Source organism: Heptranchias perlo, chromosome 1 (assembly GCF_035084215.1).
Source record: "Heptranchias perlo isolate sHepPer1 chromosome 1, sHepPer1.hap1, whole genome shotgun sequence".
In the NCBI taxonomy this organism is placed as follows: domain Eukaryota; kingdom Metazoa; phylum Chordata; class Chondrichthyes; order Hexanchiformes; family Hexanchidae; genus Heptranchias; species Heptranchias perlo.
Window position 1 is genome coordinate 7190257 of NC_090325.1, and position 16002 is coordinate 7206258.

The 16002-nt window shown below is 42.1% G+C and overlaps 1 protein-coding gene across 4 annotated transcripts in view; it reads left to right on the top strand.

Moving 5' to 3' along the window:
* The first annotated feature begins 423 nt into the window (after window positions 1-423).
* LOC137313832 (polyadenylate-binding protein-interacting protein 2-like) overlaps window positions 424-16002 on the top strand; it is a 79058-nt gene continuing 63479 nt past the window's right edge. Inside the window, exons 1-2 of one of the 4 annotated variants that reach the window (XM_067979651.1) lie at window positions 440-526; window positions 14938-15077. The gene's annotated coding sequence lies outside the window, so the exon portion shown is untranslated. Of the gene's footprint in view, window positions 527-653; window positions 770-14937; window positions 15078-16002 lie in introns of those variants that run through there. The other 3 variants (XM_067979751.1, XM_067979608.1, XM_067979742.1) reach the window with 3 other exon arrangements.

Genomic DNA, 16002 nt, shown 5'->3' on the forward strand with positions numbered 1-16002 from the left:
CAGCGTCGCGCGGTGTCCGAATAACGGACCGGGAGAGAGGAGGGGATGACGAAAAGAGAGCGCGCGCGCGCCAGCCAGCGAGCGCGACGACGACGACGACAACAGAAGAAAATTAAAAGTGGGGCGGGGCCAAGGAGGAGGGGCGTGGCCTTTAACGCGGCCGCGTGCTGACGTCATCCCGCCCTTCACCTCCTCCCCTCACCCACTCCAACCAAAACAACCGCGCGCGCGCGCGAGCGAGCGCCCTCTTTCCCTCCTCCCCCCCCCCCCCCCCCAAACACACACACATATACACACCCGCCTATTGACGATTGACGTGCGGCGCAGCCAATCGGATTGAGAGAGCGTATTTCCGGTCTGGTTAAACTGCCCGTTTGTCCAGTGAGCGCGAGGCAGAGGGGGCGGGATTTGTTCGCCGTCGTCGGAGAATTTAGTCCGTTTGTGTGTGTGTGCGCACGCGCGCGCACGTCCGCCCGCTCGAGAGCGCGAGCGAGAGAGAAAGGGGTTTAAACGTGGTTGACGTGAGGTAAAAAAAAATTTTTTTTTTAACATTATCTCGTTTATTTTTTTTTCTTGAAATAACATATTTCATATAAATCTTGTTCGCTTCAAAGCTTTTTACTCCCTCCCTCCCTTCATCCTGCTGCAGTGAATTAAAACGGGATTAAGAGTTTTAGGAGCCTCTTTCTACAACCCCCCCCCTCCTCCTCTCCTCTCCTCCTCCTCCTCAGCGGGGTTGTTGGCCTCCCTCTTTGCTGCTGTTCTCTGGGTAAGTTGTGGCCTAAGTGTCAGGCCTCCCCTCTCTCCTTCCCCCTCCCCTCTGTTTATTACTGAGTTGGGGTGGATAAGGGAGGGCTGTTTGAAGGCTGCACACAACGACATGTGGCTGTAAATATGCTCAGTCTTGTGTACACACGACTTGTTTATATATATATATATATATTAAAAAAGATCTTTTTGTTGTTGCGGGCTCTTGATTTATATTCTGAAATCTAAGAGATTGGTTTTACATCTCTTGTCAGTTTTTATACATATATTATTACAAGCAAGCGGGGCTGTGGCATTGTTGGAGGATTGGTTGTTTTGTAACAGTACTGGTTTATATTAAAAGTGTGCTTGGGAAAGTGTGACAAGTGACAGGAAGTGGGTACTCTACGCAAAGACTTGTGCTAAATTATTGATCGATATATGGTGTTATACGTTAGTGTATCTGTAGATCCTGTTTAGTTGCCAGTGGTGTGCTTACTGCCTATTAATATGCTTCAATAACAAAAGTCCTTTTGGAGACCAAGTCCCATCTTCATGCTGAGGTCCCCATCCATCGTGTCACGTGCAAATAAATTGGATCGATGTAGAACCGATCTAGTAGCTCAAAATTGGGCATCTGTGTGGGCCATCGGCGGCAGCAGCAGAATTGTATACCACCACGATCTGTAACCTCATGGCCTGCCATATCCCTCACTCCTCCATCACCATTAAGCCAGATGACTAACTCTGGTTCAATGAGGAGTGTGGAAGAGCATGCCAGCAGCAGTACTAGGTTTATCTGAAAATGAGGTGCCAATTTGGTGAAGCTAGAACACAGGACGACATGCCTGCTAACCAGCGGAAGCAGCATGCTATGGACAGAACCAGCAGATCAGGTCCAAGGTCTGCAACCCTGTCGCATCCAGTCTGGAATTAAGCAACTAATGGGAGGAGGTGGCTCAACGAACATGCCCATCCTCAAAGATGGTGGAACCCAGCACATGAATGCAAAAGACAAGGCTGAAGAAATTGCAACCATCTTCATCCAAAAATGCAGAGTGGATGATCCTTCTTTGCCCTTGTAAAGTCGTCGTGATCAAAGATGCCAGTCTTCAGCCAATTTGATTCACAGCCATGACATCAAGAAGCTGAATGCAGCAAAGGCTTTGGGTCTCAACAACAGCTGAGATGCTGAACACCTCCAGAATTAGCTGCACCCCTAACTAAGTTATTCTATTGTAAACAATTTTACAACACCAAGTTATAGTCCAGCAATTTTATTTTAAATTCACAAGCTTTCGGAGATTTTCTCCTTTGCCTGAGGAAGGAGAAAATCTCCGAAAGCTTGTGAATTTAAAATAAAATTGCTGGACTATAACTTGGTGTTGTAAAATTGTTTACAATTGTCAACCCCAGTCCATCACCGGCATCTCCACATCATAAGTTATTCTAGTTCAGCTGCAAAGCTGGCATTTACCCGACAATATGAAAAATTGCCCAAGTACATCCTGTCGTCAAACAGCAGGACAAATCCACCCGTCCCTATCATCAGTATTGTGCTGGAAGGAGTCGTCAACAGTGCTATCAAGCGGCACTTACCAATAACCTGTTCACCGTGCTCTGTTTGGATTCTGCCAGGACAACTCTGCTCCAGACCTCATTACAACCTTAGTCCAAACATGGACACAAGCTGAATTCCATAGGTGAGGTGAAAGTGACTGTCCTTGACATCAAGGCAGCATTCACTTGAGTGTGGCACCAAGTTATTCTGATAACATTCAAGGGGATCAGGGGGAAAATTCTCCAGTGACCATTCAAGGGCATTACAATCTCCAAATCCTCCACCATCAACATCCTGACCAGAAACTCAACTAGACCAGCCACATTAATGCCGTTGGTACTCGAGCAGGTCAGAGGCTGGATATTCTGCGACAAGTGGCTTACCTGACTCCCCAAAGCTCCTCCATCACTTACAAAAATCAAGAAACTTGGCACCTTCCAGGACAAAGCAGCCACTTGATCGGCATCACATCCACCAGCCTAAATATCAGCCCCTGCACCACCGGCGCACCTTGTTGCAGTGTGTGCTATCTACAGGATGCAATGCATAAATCACCAAGGTTTCTTCGGCAGCCCCTCCCAAACTTGAGACCTCTACTGGTTAGAAGGACAAGGGCAGCAGGTGCATGGGAACGCATCACCTCCAAGTTCCCCTCCAAGTAGCACACCATCATTACATGGACATAGATTGTCGTTCGTTCATTGTTGTGTCAAAATCCTGGAACCCCCTACCTAACAGCATTGTAGGGGCACCTTCACACGGATTGCAGCGGTTCAAGAAGGCTCACCGCCACTTTCTCGGTAACTAGGGATGGGCAGTAAATCCGAGCTTTTCCAGTGATGTCTACATCCCAAGAATGAATATATAATTAAAAAGTCTAGGACTATATGTAGGTTATGTTAAAGAATGGTAATGTGGTGGTTATGGTACTGGACTAGCAATCCTGAAGTCATGAGTTCAAACCACACCATGAGAAATTGTGAAATTGAAATCAATAAATAAATCTGGTATGATGGCACAAACTGCTGTATTGTTGTAAAACCACAACTGTCCTTCAGGGAAGAGAACCTGTCACCGCTACCTAGTCTGGCCACCACGTGACTCCAATCTCACACTATGTGATTGACTTTAAATGCCACTTGAGGTTGCCTAGCAAGCCACTCAGTTATAAAAACGAGCATGAAATCGCATCGCCATTTGCGACTCCAGGTCAAGAAGACCCACAACCACTACCTGAGGGCAACAAGGGACCGGCAATAAGTGCAGCTTTAGCAGCGTTCCCCCATATTCTGAGAACAACATATTAAAACCTATTGTAAGTGTGTACTATACGCAAGACTTTCAATATATTAATTGGTAGATAGATGTGTGTGTATATATTTACCCTGTTCAGGTAGTGCATTTACTGGCCGTGCTGGTTATTATCTGTGTAGGAGCAAAGGGATTTAGATGTCCATGTATACACATCGCTAAAAGCTAGAGCACAGGTACAAAAAGTAATCAAAAAGGCTAATGGAATGTTGGCCTTTATCCCAAGGGGTTTGGAATACAAGGGGGAAGAAATTATACTTCAGTTGTGCAAAGCCTATGTCAGATCCCATCTGGAGTACTGTGTTCAGTTTTGGGCATCGCACCTCAGGAAGGATACACTGGCCTTGGAGGGGGTAGAGTGCAGATTCACTCGAATGATACCAGGGCTTAAAGGGTTAAATGATCAGGACAGGTTGCATAAACTTGGTTTGTATTCCCTTGAGTTTGGAAGTTTTGAAAGTTGATCTAATTGAGGTATTTAAAATGATAAAAAGATTTGATAAGAGTAGATGTAGAAATGCTATTTCCTTTGGTGGGGCAATCCAGAGCAAGTGGGCACAATCTTAAAATTAGAGCTAGGCCATTCAGGAGTGAAATTAGGAAGCACTACATAAAGGGTAGTGGAAATCTGAACACTCTTTTCCCTCAAAAGGCTGTGGATCAATTGAAATTTTTATGACTGAGATCGATAGATTTTTGTTAGGTAAGGGTATCAAGGGATTCGATCAAAGGCAGGTAAATGGAGTTGAGATACAGATCAGCTATGACCTAACTGAACAGGCTCAAAGCTCTGACGAGCATACTCCTGTTCCTATGTTAATATGCTTAAATAACAGTGATCAAGGCCATGGATGATTATGTTAAAGAACAATTATTAACAGGCAGCCTGTGAGCACTCTTGATTGTATTTTTCCAAGTTTCAGTTAAGGCTGTCCACTTAATTCAGTACATCATACATCTTAACACTTTACAAATCCAATGTAGTTCCGTGTCTTCTAGGTGGTTAAGCTGGTATTATATGGTGTTCAACGTAGTAATACATTCCAAGGCGTTTCACAGGAGCGTTATCGGACAAAATTTGACACTGAGCCACATAAGGAGATATTAGGACAGGTGACCAAAAGCTTGATCAAAGAGGTTGGTTTTAAGGATGGGCTTAAAGGAGGAGAGAGAGGCGGAGAGGTTTAGGGAGGGAATTCCAGAGCTTTTGTGGACTGTTCCTTGAACATGAGTCTGGCAGAGCTGTTCGGGTAATCGTTCTTAGTGTCATTGCGGGTTTCTTTCTGATGCTTTCTTGGTTCTTTCCCTCTTTTTTTCAACCTTTCTGTTCCTTTCCAGTCTGTGTGCGCGCACGTGTTTCTCTGTCTCTCCTGTGTGAGCGCCATCCTTACCCGAGTATGTGCACGTGGCTCCTAATCTACATGTGTGCCACTCTGTCTTTGTCTGTTTCTTCCTTTTGATGCTATCTCTCTGTGTCTGTGTGTGTCTGACTCTGCAGTCTCTCTTGTGTACTATGGTTGTGTCTGTTCTTCTGTGTTAACACGTGTCACTGCACAAGTATGTATCTCTCCCTTACTCTTTGTCTTTGTGAGTGTGTGTATGTCTCTATCTCTGTCTCTAATTTCTCGGTGTGTCTGCGTTTGCACATCTGTGTTGTGTCTCTACATGAGTAACTCTGCCTCACTCTTTTTGTTTTTTTTTCTCCCTCTCACAGTGTGTCTCTCTGTATGTGGGTGTGTGTCTCTCTCAGTATTTGTCTCACTCTTTTTGTGTTTTCTCTCCATCGTCTCTCTCTGTCTGTTTCTGTGTATGGCTCTCTCTCGCTCGCTTTCTGTGTCTTTCTCATTCTCTCTGTCTGAGTGTGTGTCTCTGTCTCGCTCTGTGTCTTGTTTGTCTCTGTCACTTTCTAATCTTTGTGTATGTAGGTTTCTCTCCTTCTCCACTCCACCCATGTCTCGCTCTCTGCCTCTCTGTCTCGCTGTCTCTGGCTTGCGCTCTGTCTCTGCCTGCTCCTTGCTTACATGCATCGTCTGTCGCTTTCTTCTGTTCACTCTGTTGCTTCCTTTTGATGCTATCTCTCTGTGTCTGTGTGTGTCTGACTCTGTCACTCTTCCACTCGTGCACTCTGCCTGTAGCTTCCTTTTTCTGTCACGTTCCCCGCTCATCGGCTTTGAATGTGGGGTGCCTAGACTCTTCACTTTCTCTAGTTCTGTATCACTCTGTATTTGTTGACTTCTTGGCATGTTGCTTCTGTTATACTATACTAATAAAAATGTTATCTACAGCAAAACACTGGTTTTGTTTGGGTAGCTAATGCTGTCTTTTGGAAGATAGGATGGTGGGGGCTCTTGGAAGCGTGTCAGTATTTTCAGGGAATCTCCTGAACAGAAAAGTTTGGGAACCAACAACGTTCATTTATGTAGCATATTAATAATGTAGAAAAAGTCTTAAGGTGCTCGGAGGTGTGCTTGAAAAACAGATGTTAAGCCAAAGAAAGAAAGCAAGATGAGACTAAGCTTGGGCAAAGATGTGGCTTTTAAGGCGCAGTGTCGAGAGAGGGAATTTTAGAGAGTGGGACCACTGAGACTCTAAGTACTGCTGCCAGTGAGGTGAAGAAAGAGGAAGATGCACAAGAGTCCAGATTCAGAGGAACCAAGAGTTGAGGAGGGATTGTAAGGCTGGAGGAGGTTATGGTAGTGGAGAAGGCCAATGTAGGATTGTAATCTAGTTTTGGTTTAAGTACTTAATTTTTTGGATTGCCTCTTTTTTGTCTTATCTTGTGGTCGACTGCCTCTGTGGTGTTTTATTTTGAAATAATACAGGAAATACCTTTTTTACTTTGGTGTGCTACAAACTAATTCTAAATTATTTTTAGCAATTTAAAATTCAAATTATCCAGTAATTCAAATGAAAACATAAATTCCCACTTTGTGTTATTTAAAGCCCCCCCCAAAAAATGAATTATTGCATAATTGGAATTAAGAGTAGATATATATACTTTTCTGTGTACATTCAAGTCCTGTTAATTCTAAGTTGTTTTTGCTCACAAACAATTTGGATTAACAATTTAAATAAAGCAAAACAGGAGCTATTTTTGCATGATTTCAATTTGAATTAACTGATAATTCAAAATTACTTAATGAGAATTAAGAGTAGTTTTATTTAGATTTGTACTTCATTTTACTTTTTTACAGTAATATGGATATGTTGAGGCAGGTTTTCATGTTCCTCTGCCTGGGGGTATTGGATGTTTGGGTGCAGTGAATACAGGAAAATCAGACAGAATAGAATGTGCACCCATAAGGGAGCCTGCCCAATTTTCATCCATTTAAATGAATGGACGGAAAATTGATTGGGCTCAATTAGGGACCAGCACTCGTCTGTGCCCGATTTGCTGTATTCACTGAGCCTGGGCAATCTAGTACCCCCCCAGTTCAATAACAGGAAAATCTACTTCATTTTTTTTTTATTCGTTCATGGGATGTGGGCGTCGCTGGCGAGGCCAGCATTTATTGCCCACCCCTAATTGCCCTTGAGATTGCTTGAATTATTATTTTTGTGGCTTATTTCATACATTTTTCACCGTTATGTATAATTTGAACCTTTGGCTTGATATTTATCTTTTTTGTTGCCTTTTAAGTGACATACATTTTTAAAAATCACAACTATATAGGTGCTTGTAGGAGTGATGTTCTTTGATAAAGTATGTCACAAAGTCAAACAACAATGTATTGTAATATGTGTGCTCTATATCTTTTTATCTTTGCTTTTTTTAAAATACACTTTCCCTAGAGATCCTACAGTGATGCTTCGAAGTGCAGATCTTGCTGCACCAATGGTCAAACTTTTCTTGGTGTCTTTATGACTTCCTTTTAAACTGTATTTTTATTAAAATGCCATGGGCTTGAGACCTCTGAGATGTTTTGGTTCACCATGTTGTAGGAGAGCTTGACTTTTTTGGAAATTGCTGGTCAGTCCAACTGGAGGTCTGGTTCCTTGCTAAGCTTATTGTCACCAAGCTTATTTACTTTAATGTAGGTTGATACTCTTGATTCATTGTCACAAATTGCTGCTACCACTACTAGTGGCAGACCTGTTACTTCACTATAGTGTTGTACAGTGTAAAATTCTCTCCAGTCCAAACCCAGGTTTGGAATGTTAAAATCCAGTAATTGTATTACTGAGTGCTTTCACATCTCCAGTGAAAGTTATAGAGTCATAGAGTGATACAGCACGGATAGAGGCCCTTCGGCCCATCGTGTCCGCGCCGGCCATCAAGCCCTGTCTACTCTAATCCCATATTCCAGCATTTGGTCCGTAGCCTTGTATGCTATGGCATTTCAAGTGCTCATCCAAATGCTTCTTGAATGTTGTGAGGGTTCCTGCCTCCACAACCCTTTCAGGCAGTGAGTTCCAGACTCCAACCACCCTCTGGGTGAAAAAGTTCTTTCTCAAATCCCCTCTAAACCTCCCGCCTTTTACCTTGAATCTATGTTCCCTTGTTATAGAACCCTCAACGAAGGGAAAAAGCTCCTTAGTATCCATCCTATCTGTGCCCCTCATAATTTTGTAAACCTCAATCATGTCCCCCCTCAGCCTCCTCTGCTCCAAGGAAAACAAACCCAATCTTCCCAGTCTCTCTTCATAGCTGAAGCGCTCCAGCCCTGGTAACATCCTGGTGAATCTCCTCTGCACCCTCTCCAAAGCGATCACATCCTTCCTGTAGTGTGGCGACCAGAACTGCACACAGTACTCCAGCTGTGGCCTAACCAGTGTTTTATACAGCTCCATCATAACCTCCTTGCTCTTATATTCTATGCCTCGGCTAATAAAGGCAAGTATCCCATATGCCTTCTTTACCACCTTATCTACCTGTTCCGCCGCCTTCAGGGATCTGTGAACTTGCACACCAAGATCCCTCTGACCCTCTGTCTTGCCTAGGGTCCTCCCATTCATTGTGTATTCCACCCTACCAATTTTTGTATCATCAGCGAACTTACTGATCATACCTTTTACATTCATATCCAAGTCATTAATGTAGACCACAAACAGCAAGGGACCCAGCACCGATCCCTGTGGTACCCCACTGGCCACAGGCTTCCAGTCACAAAAACAACCTTCGACCATCACCCTCTGCCTTCTGCCACTAAGCCAGTTTTGTATCCAAAGTGCCAAGGCACCCTGGATTCCATGGGCTCGTACCTTCTTGACCAGTCTCCTGTGCGGGACTTTATCGAAGGCCTTACTGAAATCCATGTATACCACATCCACTGCGTTACCCTCATCCACACGCCTAGTCACCCCCTCAAAAAATTCAATCAAATTAGTCAGAAAGTTGTAGGGTCTGGAATTTCCTGCATATTTGCGCCATCGGCTGCAAATAAAGTATATGGCCTAAAAGATTGTGGAATTTTGGGCGCAGGTACAATACACCCAAATCTCCTCTATCTTTTATGATCGTCCATTGATCTCTCTGCCCAAACGCATCTCACCCCTTAATAACGGCCTTGCCCCCAAGTTACAATTTCCTGAAAATTCGCTTGCTCAGATTTTCAGGCGTAGCAGGAAACCATCATTTTTCTGGTGTTTTATTGCTACATTTTTTTAAGGGTTTTAAAAAGATTTATCCACACACCTCTACAGTTTTTGTTTCTTTGCATTTTTATGTCATCAGTTTAAGTCACATTAAAAATTGAAAGGCTTCCCCGATTGCATGTTCTTAATCATGCTGCATCTAGTGTGCATAAATGATGGTTAAATGAGTTGCAATTTTAATTTTCATACTTAAAGAATAAATAGTTTATGCTGATTTATGCCCATTTTACATTCGGGTGAATTCTAATGAGGTTCGCAGGAAATTTGAGAGAATTTGACATTGATGGAATGGGTGCATTTTCAGGTCTAACTTCCAGGTTGTACCCATGAAGGAAATTCCAGGCTTGGGTGTGCAAAATGTTTATATTATTACACTTTACTGAAGTCTTAATAATGCCAAGCATGTATACATCCTTTTTGATTTTTTTTGTACCCCTAGAATGAAATACAATGTCACTGATCTCTTGTGAAAAAATTTGTTGAGTTAACTTGGTTGATAGAATCTCTCTAGATCAACAGAATGCCTTTATCTGCATGCCTGCACTTTGTTTTCTTTCATTTGCATCTAGTACCTGTTGACCCATCTTCCATCTAATTGTATCAGTCAATGTATTCCAATGGTACTTATAATTCAGCTCTTGGGCCACCTGTGGTCCTCAACAAATTTGAATAATTATTTTTGAAAGCTAGAAAAGGCCATTAGACTCAATAGGTTTATCAATTTTTCATACTTTTGCTGCTGCAGGTTCGTCTGTGCCTCCATTCATGGCCCGCCCTGCTATGGAATGTTGACGACTCTTCTGCCTTGCTCTCTAGCAAGGGAGTGCTATGATGGACAAGGGCTTTGTAGCATTCACGGAGCAAATGATAAGGCTCTATTATTCCAAATTGCAGAGTTTTGAAATATTGAGAGTGAGCTTTAAACACAGCACGACTTTGGATTATGGCCTTCGATAATGATCTGAAGGGTATTTCATCCAGGTTTTCTGTCATCAGATTGTGTCTCCTTGCCTCAGTTAAAGTATTCAAAAAAGGAATAGAGCAGAATTCTATTTTTTGAACAGTCGATGGGTACTTGGTGGACATCAAGACCGAGTTTCTGCTAGATTGTGCTGGTTTATTTTGGACTCTAGGGGAATCAAGGGATATGGGGATCGAGCAGGAAAGTGGAGTTGAGGTTGAAGATCAGCCGCAATCTTAATAAATGGCGGAGCAGGTTCAAGGGACCATATGGCCTACCCCTGCTTCTATTTCTTATGTTGTTATGGTTTTTGATTTACACCTAGCGTAATTTGAGTTTCCGCGATGTCTTGCACTGGCTCAAAAAAATCTTGCTAAAGCCGTCCCCGTCCACAAAACTGGCCACTCCCCCGATCAAAACAACAAGGATGGCGAGTTTCCGCCAATTGTACCTTGCCTCCGGCCGTTCGAGGAGAGTCTTAAAATTAAGCTAGTTTTCCTAGGTGCACAGGCACTAGTAGGCATGTTTTTAAATATTAAAAAATGTTTAATTTACTAAGAAACTGACTAGTGTACACCAATGAAGGTAATAAATGCTTCAGTATAGTTTTTTTTTAAAAATGTCATTTTCAGTGATTTAAAATCAGATTACTCACAGGTGGAGGACTAGACATTCTTACTAAAAATGGTTATTGTTTGTGATAAACCCATTTTCAGCTGTATTAATAAAATTGCCCCAGGTTACTACTCTTAAATACATCAATGAATATTTTTTATTGGGGAAAAAAAGAATAAACAATTACACTGTGTAGAGCTGCTGGATTGCACTGATTCATGGAAGATTTTACATTTGTGATTATACTAATGCATTTTAGCAGAAACTCGCAATAAAACCCAGCCAGTGCAATTTTTGTGTGCAATTTGCGCCCAATTGCCGATTGTGCCCAAAGCTGAAATTAAGGGCCCAGAGCTTGAGGTGGATCACAAGATGATTATGGATGAGGGGAAAGACCATTCAGGCCATCTTAGTTTATCTTTTAGAATGACCTTAAAGTCTTTCATTGCAGCATCTAATTGATTCTTCTATTCAATCATGAGTCCATTCCATGTGTTGATCACTTTTTGTGTGAAGAAGAGTTTCCTGATATCAGTTCTAAATTTACCTAGTTTGAACCTGTGGTCCCTTGTGCTTCTCATGTAATTGAACTTATAGTAATTATCCCAATTTACGTTGTCCATACCGTTTCAAACTGTATATACCACGATAAGATTGCCTCTCAGACTCTTTGTTTTAGAGCTGAAAAGTCCAAGTTTCTGCAGTCTTTCCTCATAACAGACCTCTAAGACCAAGGATCAGCCTTGTGGCTCTCTCTGTACTGCCTCCACTGCTTGAATGTCTCCCTTCTGTCTTGGTGACCAGAACTGAACACAGTAGCTAAGATGTGGTCTGACCAGGGTACTATACAGTTTGATAATGACTTCCTGAGTTGTAATTGTACTGTTTCGGCTATATATAGCTCAAATTTCTATTGGCTGCTCTGCATTGATTTTACATGTTGAGTAGCGATGCCAATACTCTGTATGTACTTCTCAAATGATAGGTTAAATGACCTTTTTATGTAATGGCTTGTGTCTGAATAGGATTTTCTGATATTTACTTGTATTTATACGGGTGACAATCATGCTAACAGTTCAATACAGTGAGGAGGTGGTGGATTTTTGGAGTTGCTGTCTTTTGGATATGACATTAAACCAAGCCGCGTCTGTCTGATCAGGTGGGTGTAAAAGATGTCAAGGCACATTTTTGAAGGAGAGAGCAGGGAGTTCCCCCACTGTCCTTGCCAACATTCATCACTCAACCAATATCTCCAAAACAGGTTAACTGGTCATCCATCTTTTTGCTGTTTGTGGGACCTTGCTATGCACTAATTGGCTGCTTTGTTTGCCTGCAAAACAACAATGACTACATTTCAGAAGTGATTCATTGGCTGTGAAGCACTTTGGGATGTTGTGAGAACATAAAAAATGCTAAATAAATGCATATTAGTTATTTATTTCATATTTGATCACTCTGCCACAAGTTTTCATTAAAATTGCAAACTGTGGATCTCTAAATCCTTTACTTAGAATTTACAGGCCTTTAGAATCCAAACTTGATTTGCCTAACTACTGCTCTTGGTTTACTTAACTTTCTCTCCTACTCTTTTCAACTTTGTTTTGTCATACACTACGGGCCTGAGCCCTTGTTCTGGAGTTTAGTCTCAGCCTTTGCTCGATGGTACAACTCTTGCCTCTGAGTCAAAGTCGTGTGTTCAAATACGATTCCAGAGACTTCAGCACATAAGTTAGGCTGACACTTTAGTGCATTACTGAAGGAGTGCTGCTTTGTCGGAGGTGCCATCATTTGAATGAGATGTTAAACTGAGGCCCTGCCTGCCTTGTCAGGAGGACATAAAAGATCCCATGATGCTATTCGAAGGAGAACAGGGGAGTTCTTCCAGTGTCCTGACTAATGTTTAACCTTCAACCAATATCACAAACAGATTATTTGTTCATTTATCTCATTGCTGTTTTATGGGACCTTGCTGTGCACAAATTGGCTGCTGGGCTTGCTTACATTACCAGTGACTCAACACAAAAGTTACTGGACCACTCAGCCAGAAGCCTGGACTCAATGCAGAGAGTGAGAGTTTAAATCCCACCATGGCAGTTTGAGAATTTGAATTCAGTTTAAAAGTTGTTATCAGTAAAGGTGACCATGAAGCTGTCCAATTGTCTTAAAAATCTAACTGATTCCTTAATGTCCTTACACGATCTGGCCTATATGTGACTCCAGTCCCACACCAATGTGGTTGACTCAACTGCCGTCAAGTGTCCAGCAAGCTGCTTGGTTACCTTCTCAGGGCAATGAGAGATGAGCAATAAATACCGGCCTTACCAGCAACGCTCACATCCTGAGAATGACTGTTAAAAGAAGTACTTCAGTGGCTCTGAAGTGCTCTGGAATGGCCTGAAGTTGTGAAAGATGTTATATAACTGTAATTTCCCATCCCTCTTTCCCATCCCTTCTTATTAATAAAAGCCTTTCCTTGTTTGCAAAGGCTACTTTTAACTCATGATATAACTTAACTACAAACGGATGTTACAAAGGAAGTGCTGAATAAAGTGGAACTTCCCTCCTATCTCTCCATGTGCCATCTCCAAGCCCATCTTGTCCATGATATCCAACTCTGCTCCCTTGACCCCATTCCCACTAAACTACTGACCACCCAACTTCCCTTCCTGACCCCCATGCTAATTGATATGCTGGATGGTTCCTTCTTCCCAAGTACTGTCGCTCTCTTTCAAAACTGGTGTCATTACACCCCTCAAAAATCCATGCTTGACCCCTCTGTCCTTTCAAACTTCCACCTAATCTCCAACCTTCCTTTCTTCAAGTCTTTGAACATGTTGCCTCTCAAATCATTGCCCATTTTTCCCACAGCTCCCTGTTTGAATCTATCTAACCTCTCCAACTTAAATTGATCAAGCTTTTGGTCACATCCTGATAACTCTTCCTTTGGCATGACATCCACTTATTAATAATTGTGTCTCTGTGAAGCACCTTGGTTTTTTAATGTTAAAGGCGCTGTATAAGTTCAAATTGTTACGTTGGTATGGATTCTGAGGATGTGGAGATGCGTTTATAGTTTGTGTTGGTCAAGCCACAGACTGTTTATAAATCTGATCTCTTGAACGTATGAGTTCACAGAGCAACTGGCTAGTATCATGGCGGACAATGAGTGCCAGTTCTCCATCTCTCATTTTTTGCTGACTTTTTTAAAAACTCTGCATGATCCTGTTAATTCCTTTTGATTCATATGAAGTACTGTGTATCTTGTAGACCTTTTGTTGCACATTGTTGGCATTTCTGGAAATCTACTATTTGTACTATCTGTTTAATTTTAAATACGTGTGTTGGTTTATAGCCTGAGCCACAGTCTGGTATTTTTCCATCTTCTGAAGTCGAGGAGACACGTGACGTATTCCAGTAAGCCATAGTGAAGTGGCAAGGGTTCTCTGTAATCCCTGGTTCTCACTATATATTGGGCAGGTAAAAACACGTTCTGGTTGTTGGGAACACGAGGTTCACGTACAGCAGTGGTCAGTGTTGCTGAACCCAAGGATATTTAGTGTAAAAACTCTAAACCAGGTGCTGCTAGCTGAGAGCTGATAATGTAGTAATTAACTCCAAGTCTGTCTTGGTGGTAAGCATAGTTGAAAAGGAATATGGTTTCTGGTTACAAGTGAATTTGCTTTGGGTGGTGAATTTATGGTACTTTTTTGTCAGCTTTGTTGGCCTTGATGAAGCCACGAGAGCAGTGCTGATATTGTGCTCCTTTGTGACGGTACTTATCTCCAAAACTACAAAACATTGGTTCCTCTGGTACTGTTTCTATTCTGTGAGCCTTGTGAGCACCAATCATAGAATCATAGAACGGTAACAGTGCGGAAGGAGGCCATTCAGCCCATCGAGTCCGTGCCGGCTCTATGCAAGAGCAATCCAGCTAGTCCCACTCCCCTGACCTATCCCTGTAGTCCTGCAAATTTTTTCCTTTCAAGTACTTATCCAGTTCCCTTTTGAAAGCCACAATTGAATCTGCCTCCACCACCCACTATGGCAGTGCATTCCAAATCCTAACCACTAGCTGTGTTTAAAAAAAAAGTTTTTCCTCATGTCACCTTTATTTCTTTTGCCAATCACCTTAAATCTATGTCCTCAGGTTCTTGACCCTTCCGCTAATGGGAACAGTTTCTATCTACTCTGTCCAGACCCTTCGTGATTTTGAATACTTCTATCAAATCTCCTCTCAACCTTCTCTGTTCCAACAAGAACAACCCCCAGCTTCTCCAGTCTATCCAGGTAACTAAAGCCCCTCATCCCTGGAATCATTCTAGTAAATCTCTTCTGCACCCTTTCTAAGGCCTTCACATCTTTCCTAAAGTGCGGTGCCTAGAACCGGACACAATACTCCAGTTATGGCTGAACCAGTGTTTTATAAAGGTTCCTCATGACTTCCTTGCTTTAGTACTCTGCCTCTATTTATAAATTGTAAACAATTTTACAACACCAAGTTATAGTCCAACGATTTTTATTTGAAATATACAAGCTTTCGGAGGCTTTCTCCTTCCTCAGGTAAATGTGGCCTCCGAAAGCCTCCGAAAGCTTGTATATTTCAAATAAAAATCGTTGGACTATAACTTGGTGTTGTAAAATTGTTTACAATTGTCAACCCCAGTCCATCACCGGCATCTCCACATCTATTTATAAAGCCCAGTATGCTTTTTTAACTGCTTTCTCAACCTGCCCTCCCATCTTCAATGATCACTGAGCGGGAATCATGAATCTAAGTAAGAAAACCATGGTGCAGAGAGATTGACAGATTTATTGTAGAAAGATGGAGTGCAAGGTGACAGTTGAGATTTATTTATCCTTACCTTCCTCTTGGTATGTAATCCCAAACAAAAATAGTTCTGAAAATAAAATGAAAAATGGCGGAAATACAAAGTGAATCAGTTGGCACCTTGGTGAAAGACCGATTTACACGTAAAGTGGGACCCTTGATTATGTACCCTGTCGTTTTCTTTCAGATACTGACTGGTCTGCTATCTTGTATCCAATATTTTCTGTCTTATTTTAATTTGTTTTGTAGTAACACTGTTGCTTTAAACATTATGTCATTGTTTTTTGTAGGATTTTTAAAGCACTTTGACCTCTTTCCCCCTGCACCCCAATTCACAATTTAGGATAAAAAAAACTTGTTGTCTGATGTGAGGAGAGGGAAAGT